This window comes from Pseudophryne corroboree, chromosome 10 (genome assembly GCF_028390025.1).
Source record: "Pseudophryne corroboree isolate aPseCor3 chromosome 10, aPseCor3.hap2, whole genome shotgun sequence".
In the NCBI taxonomy this organism is placed as follows: Eukaryota; Metazoa; Chordata; class Amphibia; order Anura; family Myobatrachidae; genus Pseudophryne; species Pseudophryne corroboree.
In genome coordinates this window covers 306,761,599-306,769,792 of record NC_086453.1, presented here as the reverse complement: position 1 = coordinate 306,769,792, position 8,194 = coordinate 306,761,599, and the positions used below count along the sequence as shown (strand labels likewise).

At 45.4% G+C, this 8,194-nt stretch overlaps 1 pseudogene; it reads left to right on the top strand.

Annotated features, from left to right (window-relative positions):
* The first annotated feature begins 5,811 nt into the window (after window positions 1–5,811).
* LOC134968348 (5S ribosomal RNA) lies at window positions 5,812–5,930 on the top strand (annotated as a pseudogene).
* Window positions 5,931–8,194: the final 2,264 nt, after the last annotated feature.

Sequence of the window (8,194 nt, the reverse complement as noted above, 5' to 3'; positions counted from 1 at the left end):
AATTCCCTAGCTAAAATACAAAGGGGCGATAGGGATAAGCGAGGTCTATGCACATTACTTTACACCGGACTCGATCGCATAGCACACTGGCAAAATGTCCGTCACCCCTGAACCCCCACCACATGGCAGCGCTCGGATATGGAGTGAGAGATGGCATAAGTTTTGCAGGCCATGGGGCAATGCTGAAGGAGCGTCACAATTACCTAGCTAAAATACACAGGGGCGATAGGGATAAGCGAGGTCTATGCACATTACGTTACACCGGACTCGATCGCATAGCACACTGGCAAAATGTCCGCCGCCCCTAAACCCCCACCATGTGGCAGCGCTCGGATATGGAGTGAGAGATGGCATAAGTTTTGCAGGCCACGGGGCAATGCTGAAGGAGCATCACAATCCCCTAGCTAAAATACACAGGGGCGATAGGGATAAGTGAGGTCTAGGCACATTACGGTACACCGGACTCGATCGCATAGCACACTGGCAAAATGTCCGCCGCCCCTGAACCCCCACAATGTGGCAGCGCTCGGATATAGAGTGAGAGATGGCATAAGTTTTGCAGGCCACGGGGCAATGCTGAAGGAGCATCATAATCCCCTAGCTAAAATACACAGGGTCGATAGGGATAAGCGAGGTCTATGAACATTATGGTACACCGGACTCGATCGCATAGTCACCATCTATTAACATTACAGTCATCACTGACCAATTGCCAGAGCTGTAGATAAGTCCGCCACTATACAGTACGATCGAAAGTACTGGATTGGTGGAGCATTAGCCACCCAGTGGTGGAGATGTGTAATGCATGCTGAGTATCTAGTATCGCCTAAACGCGCCTGCCCATGATTAAACTCAGCAAGCTAAGTTATCGCCTTAGCGTGACTAAACGTCCGTCTAGGCAGAGAAACAGTCAAGATAACGGAGGCTACATCTGTAGTTAGAAAGTCCCTCTCACCTTCCCGGCATCTAAGGAATTAAATGCTATATTTGAAAAAGCCTGGGAAAACCCAGAGAAAAAATTACAGATCCCTAAAAGGGTCCTGGTTGCTTTTCCCTTCCCGGAAAACGATAGAAAAAAATGGGAGTCTCCGCCTATAGTTGACTCTTCTGTCTCCAGGCTGTCAAAACATGTTGTCTTACCAGTCCCGGGATCTACCACGTTGAAGGACCCGGCAGATTGCAAGGTGGATGCTACGCTCAAATCCATATACACGGCTTCAGGGGCTATACTGCGGCCTACTATTGCCTGTGCATGGATTTCTAAAGCTATAGCCAAGCGGTCAATCACTCTGCAGGAGGACATACAGGATCTGGGTTCCATGGCTGCAGGGATCTCCTCCATGTCCGTCTCGGCTCGCAGGGGTCTCTGGCTGCGCCAATGGTCTGCGGACGCGGAATCCAGGAAAAGTGTGGAGAGCCTACCCTATACAGGCCAGGCTCTGTTTGGGGAGGCACTGGATTCGTGGATTGCCATGGATACCACGGGTAAGTCTCCTTTTCTACCTTCAGCTGCACTGGATACGAAGAAGCCTTTTACTCCCACCACATCACAGTCCTTTCGTCCCGCGAGGACTAGAAAGAACAAGCTTTCTCACACCTTCTTCAGAGGTGGTCTTGCCAAAGCCAAAAAGCCTGCTCCTGCAGGTTCCCAGGACCAGAAGCCTGCTTCTGGTGCCTCAAAGCCCTCAGCATGATGGTGGACCGCACAGTCTGGAGGTGGTTCAGGTGGAATCAAGACTCTGGCATTTCAGCCACGTCTGTGTGTCATCTGGCCTAGACCCTTGGATACAAGATATAGTATCCAGGGGGTACCGGCTGGGTTTCAAACTATCCCACCTCAACGTTTCTTCAAATCAGGCTTGCCAGCTTTGTCAGCCCCATTGAAAAATTCAAATGGTATTTTCATCCAATATTTCATCCAATATTTGAGAATTTACATGGCAGTAAGGGCAAGCTGCATGATTCATGTTTTTTCTATTATGGATTTCACTATGATCTAAAACTAAGAAAGCACACTTAGTGGATTATTACAATATTGTTCTGACAGCATTTGTGGCAAGGGATGAGATTGTCTCTGAAGGGGCAGCAGTGTCACTCACACATATAATTGTGAGGGGATACATACACAATCTGTTTCATTGTGTTTGATGAACAGAGCAACAAAACGGAGTACATGTAAACTCCAACATTAATTCATTTATATAAGTTGCTTCCCTGAGTGGTGGTGATCTGAGCGACCAGACCCCCCCTACAGATTTATTGATATACGTAGAGGTAATGTAAGGGGTAACCGGATACTAATATTGGTTTATATTTTCGCACTAATATTGGCTGTTTAGCCAGGCTTATCAAGATATGTTGCACCAAAGCCTAGTATTTTAATAAAAGTTTTCATTAATAAAATTTGTTTTAATTTCATAACTATTCAACCAAAATATTCATAAAGTGTGCCCCAGAAAAAGATTTAGTCTTCTTTCCCCCTTTTTTACACCTCTAGTAAAAAAAACCCTATGGCACCAACGGCACCCTGGGATCTTGATGTGGTATTACAGTTCCTACAATCGGCATGGTTTGAGCCTCTACAGGAGGCTGAAATAAAATTTCTCATGTGGAAGGCGGTCACTTTGTTGGCCTTAGCTTCTGCTCGAAGCATGTCGGAATTGGGGGCTTTGTCCTGTAAAATTCCCTATCTGGTCTTCCATGAAGATAGGGTGAACTTGTCCACAGTTCCTTCCTAAGGTTGTGTCAGCTTTTCATATCAACCAACCTATTGTGGTGCCAGTAGCTACTGACTCCTCAATTGCTTCAAAGGCCTTGGATGATGTGAGGGCTTTGAAGATTTAAGTGAAGAGGACTGCTCGTCATAGAAAATCTGACTCTTTGGTTGTCCTCTATGATCCCAAGAAAATTGGGTGTCCTGTTTCTAAGCAGTCGATTTCACGCTGGATCAGGTTCACCATTCAGCATGCATATTCTACAACAGGATTGCCATGTCCAAAATCTGGTAAGGCCCACTCTACTCGTAAGGTGGGCTCTTCCTGGGCTGCTGCCCGGGGTGTCTCGGCTATACAGCTTTGCCGAGCAGCTACTTGGTCTGAGTCAAACACGTTTGCTAAGTTTTACAAGTTCAATACTTTGGCCTCTGATGACCTCAAGTTTGGTCAAGCAGTTTTGCAGGAGCCTCCACGCTCTCTCTCCCGTTCTCGGAGCTTTGGTACATCCCCATGGTACTAATATGGACCCCAGCATCCTCTAGGCCGTAAGAGAAAATAGGATTTTAATTACCTACCGGTAAATCCTTTTCTCGTAGTCCGTAGAGGATGCTGGGACGCCCGCCCAGCGCTTCGTTTTCCTGCAGTGGTTATTTAGTTCGGTTCTGCCTGGTTCCTAGGTGAATTCTGCGTTCTTCACTGTTTCAGTACTGTTTCAGCTGTTGCTGAGTTTTCCGGCATGTTGGCCGGATTTGCATTGTTGTGTGAGCTGGTATCAATCTCGCCACTATATGTGTATTTCCTTCTCTCGAAGTATGTTGTCTCCTCGGGCACAGTTTCTAGACTGAGTCTGGTAGAAGGGGCATAGAGGGAGGAGCCAGCCCACACTGTTAAACTCTTAAAGTGCCAATGGCTCCTGGTGGACCTGTCTATACCCCATGGTACTAATATGGACCCCAGCATCCTCTATGGACTACGAGAAAAGGATTTACCGGTAGGTAATTAAAATCCTATTTTCTGCTTTGTCCTACTTAACATGAGAGATACCGTAGAGATTCCACTGATGTCCTTCTATAGACACAGCTTTCTGCCATCCCCAGACACATCTATGGGTATTGCAGCTTATATCTATTTAACAAACACTATGCTATGCTATCTTGATATGGCATCACCCAGACACAGCAGTGGGGGCAGCCTGAGAAGCTAAACTGTATACACTTTGGGTGATATGTCTATGCCGGCTATGCACAGGGCCGGATTAAGGCTTGAGGGGCCCCCTGGATAACTACATTGTGGGGTCCCCCTCTGATAAAATGACCCCTTGCCCTGTCCACACCCCCCATCCCTGTCCCCCCAATATGGCCACAGTGCACCCCAGCTCAAGCACCCCCCAACCTCCATTGCACCCAGGTACTAAGCCCCATGCTTTCTGACCCTACAATTGGGACTGGGGCTGCCACTGCTTAGACTGAATATAGCGCAGGGCTCAGCAGCTCCCCAGTCCCTCACCTCCCATGCACTTACCTGCAATATGGAGAGTGGCTGCCACTGCTCAGTTTGCATACAGCGCAGTGCAGAGTGGCTCCCGAATCCCTTCTCCCCGCTTATGAGGGGATTCAGAAGCCGCTCTGGTCTGCTCTGTTTGCTGCCTGAGCAGCAAATGCTGCTGTCTGAGTTGCAGGGTCAGATTACCCTGTGTGGGGGGGCCCTGGGATGATGGCCCTTAATCCAGCTCTGGCTCTGCATGAGCATTTTACTGGGGGCTTTTACTGGCATTGTTAGACCGCTGGGGAGGGGGAGGAAAGTTCTAGATAGAAGCATGAGTTTGATGGGACTCCTGTACAGTGGACACTTACTGCTGCCACTGCTTCACCAATGACAAGTAGACCTCTCCGAAAGTTCTTTACACTGGTACACAGTAGTTGATCAATATCATAGGGTATTCCAGCTGTAAGATGGTGAAGGTTTGTGGCGTTTGAAGCAGTATTTAAAAGCGCTATGTAAAACTTTGAGATACCGTAAAAAGAACAGTGGGCAAGCTTTTGTTGCTGAGGATGTTTATGTATATACAAATATTATTTTCAATGGATACATTACATGGTGCCAGCAGACTAAAGCGAGAAATAAAAATAAAACTAAATACCAATGCAAATGTGGAAGAAAAATAGGCGCAAATTAATCATAAGAAAAGTGCATGGAAAAACGGTGCATGTGAAGAGCTGCATGCATCTGGGAATATATACAGGGCATGATTCAGAGTTCCATGCTGATTCTGTCATGGCTGTGAATGTGTATTCAGTCACTGTGCAAGAATATACAAAGGTCGTAGCCTCCTGGATTTGTATTGATACAACTACCAGCGGCTTAAAAAGTCACAGTGACTGTGAACAAAGATGCAACATTTCTCGCAGAGCAGTCAAATACCAGGCTTCTGGGTAATTTTATGGTAAAGCAGTATTGCCGCAGGATGTGAGATGCCTGAGCCACTGTTACTGCAATGGGATCACAGTCGCAGGCTGACACACTGAATGTCATGCCACATTCTTGATTGATTTATTGTGGACATTCAGTGTATACATTATTAGTGGTTTCCTTATTGGCAACAAGATTGTCACAAAGACAGCATGCGGTACTTTAGGCTCTAAGGATTCATTTAGCCTAAGTGTGGGCAGGAGGGATTGTGTCTCTGGAAATACATTCCCTATTTTCCTATCTGCCAGTCTGTCTGTACAGCTGATAAAGATATCTTTGAGTAAGCTTCAGCTTTAGTGACATTATATTACTTTCATTAATTAATGTGTATTAATCCTGTTGGCATGTCATCAGCACAATAAGGGTTCATTTATGCCCTACCACGTGTGAAAAATCTATTGTGGATTTATGTTGCATAGCACACACAATCAAAAGCAACATGCAGGCGGCTCAGTTTGGCAAAACCGACTGACCATATGATTTAAACCTTCGTATACCTATATATTTGGAATACAATTCGGTGCAATGATGGTCAAACATATGTCTCTTTTCTAAGAGATCATCTGCCCATTTCAATAACCAGGTCTGTGGGGTAGTCAATAGCTGCATACCAGCTGTTCAAACCGAAATCTACTACCATACCACACCGCGCATGCCCAATCTCGCCCGATCTTGGAAGCAATACGGTGTTGGGCCTGGTCAGTACTTAGGTGGTTGACCACTAAGGAATACCTGGTGTTGTAGGTTTTACTTGACGGCAATACTCTGATTATTGCACTAACCTAAAACACAATACCTGGTGGGCACAGTCCTTGATTTTGCCATAATTTATGCCGCATTTTTTGCAATTTTTGGCCTTATATATATATGTTTTCACCTATATATTCACAGCGGTAATTCGCAACCAATGTTTCACGTTTATCTAATTACATTTTTAAACAACAATTTAGGGTGTACTTCTTATTTTACCTACAAACAATTAAAAGTTACGTTTTAAATACCCAACTTATCAAGTATTATCTAATCCACCATCGTTTCCAAGAGTGAGTGCTCCCAACAAGGGTCTCTTTTTCTTTTTCTCTCTTCTTTTACTTGTGATTTTATATTGAAGGATATTGTAATGTATGCTGTAGGGGACAAGTACCCCTAGTTTATATTGATGAACAGAAAGTTATAGAATCTTTCTCTATATTCTAAAGGTTGCCTTAGACCATATTATTGTTTTTCACTGCACACTGCATCCATTATCGATACGCCAATGGCTGCATGCATTACTGCTTAATAGTGATGAGCGGGTTCGGTTCCTCGGAAACCGAACCCCCCCGAACTTCACGCATTTTACACGGGTCCGAGGCATACTCAGATTCTCCCGTATGGCTCGGTTAACCCGAGCGCGCCCGAACATCATCATCCCGTGGTCGGATTCTCGCTAGATTCGTATTCTATATAAGGAGCCGCGCATCGCCGCCATTTTCACTCGTGCATTGGAAATGTTAGGGAGAGGACGTGGCTGGCGTCCTCTCCGTTTATTAATGTTGCTGCAAATATTTATGCTTATTGCTTAATTGTGGGGACTGGGGAGCAGCTGTATTATATAGGAGGAGTACAGTGCAGAGTTTTGCTGATCAGTGACCACCAGTTTTATCCGTTCTCTGCCTGAAAAACGCTCCATATCTGTGCTCAGTGTGCTGCATATATCTGTGCTCACACTGCTTTATTGTGGGGACTGGGAACCAGCAGTATTATATAGGAGGAGTACAGTGCAGAGTTTTGCTGACAGTGACCACCAGTATATATAGCAGTACGGTACGGAAGGCCACTGCTCTACCTACCTCTGTGTCGTCAAGTATACTATCCATCTAGATTCTATACCTGTGGTGCATTTTAGTTTTGCAGTTTGCTGTCAGTGACCACCAGTATATATAGCAGTACGGTACGGAAGGCCACTGCTCTACCTACCTCTGTGTCGTCAAGTATACTATCCATCTAGATTCTATACCTGTGGTGCATTTTAGTTTTGCAGTTTGCTGACAATGACCACCAGTATTTATAGCAGTACGGTACGGAAGGCCACTGCTCTACCTACCTCTGTGTCGTCAAGTATACTATCCATCTAGATTCTATACCTGTGGTGCATTTTAGTTTTGCAGTTTGCTGACAGTGACCACCAGTATATATAGCAGTACGGTACGGAAGGCCACTGCTCTACCTACCTCTGTGTCGTCAAGTATACTATCCATCTAGATTCTATACCTGTGGTGCATTTTAGTTTTGCAGTTTGCTGACAGTGACCACCAGTATATATAGCAGTACAGTACGGAAGGCCACTGCTCTACCTACCTCTGTGTCGTCATGTATACTATCCATCTAGATTCTATACCTGTGGTGCATTTTAGTTTTGCAGTTTGCTGACAGTGACCACCAGTATATATAGCAGTACGGTACGGAAGGCCACTGCTCTACCTACCTCTGTGTTGTCAAGTATACTATCCATCTAGATTCTATACCTATGGTGCATTTTAGTTTTGCAGTTTGCTGACAGTGACCACCAGTATATATAGCAGTACGGTACGGAAGGCCACTGCTCTACCTACCTCTGTGTCATCAAGTATACTATCCATCTAGATTCTATACCTGTGGTGCATTTTAGTTTTGCAGTTTGCTGACAGTGACCACCAGTATATATAGCAGTACGGTACGGAAGGCCACTGCTCTACCTACCTCTGTGTCGTCAAGTATACTATCCATCTAGATTCTATACCTGTGGTGCATTTTAGTTTTGCAGTTTGCTGACAGTGACCACCAGTATATATAGCAGTACGGTACGGAAGGCCACTGCTCTACCTACCTCTGTGTCGTCAAGTATACTATCCATCTAGATTCTATACCTGTGGTGCATTTTAGTTTTGCAGTTTGCTGACAGTGACCACCAGTATATATAGCAGTACGGTACGGAAGGCCACTGCTCTACCTACCTCTGTGTCGTCAAGTATACTATCCATCTAGATTCT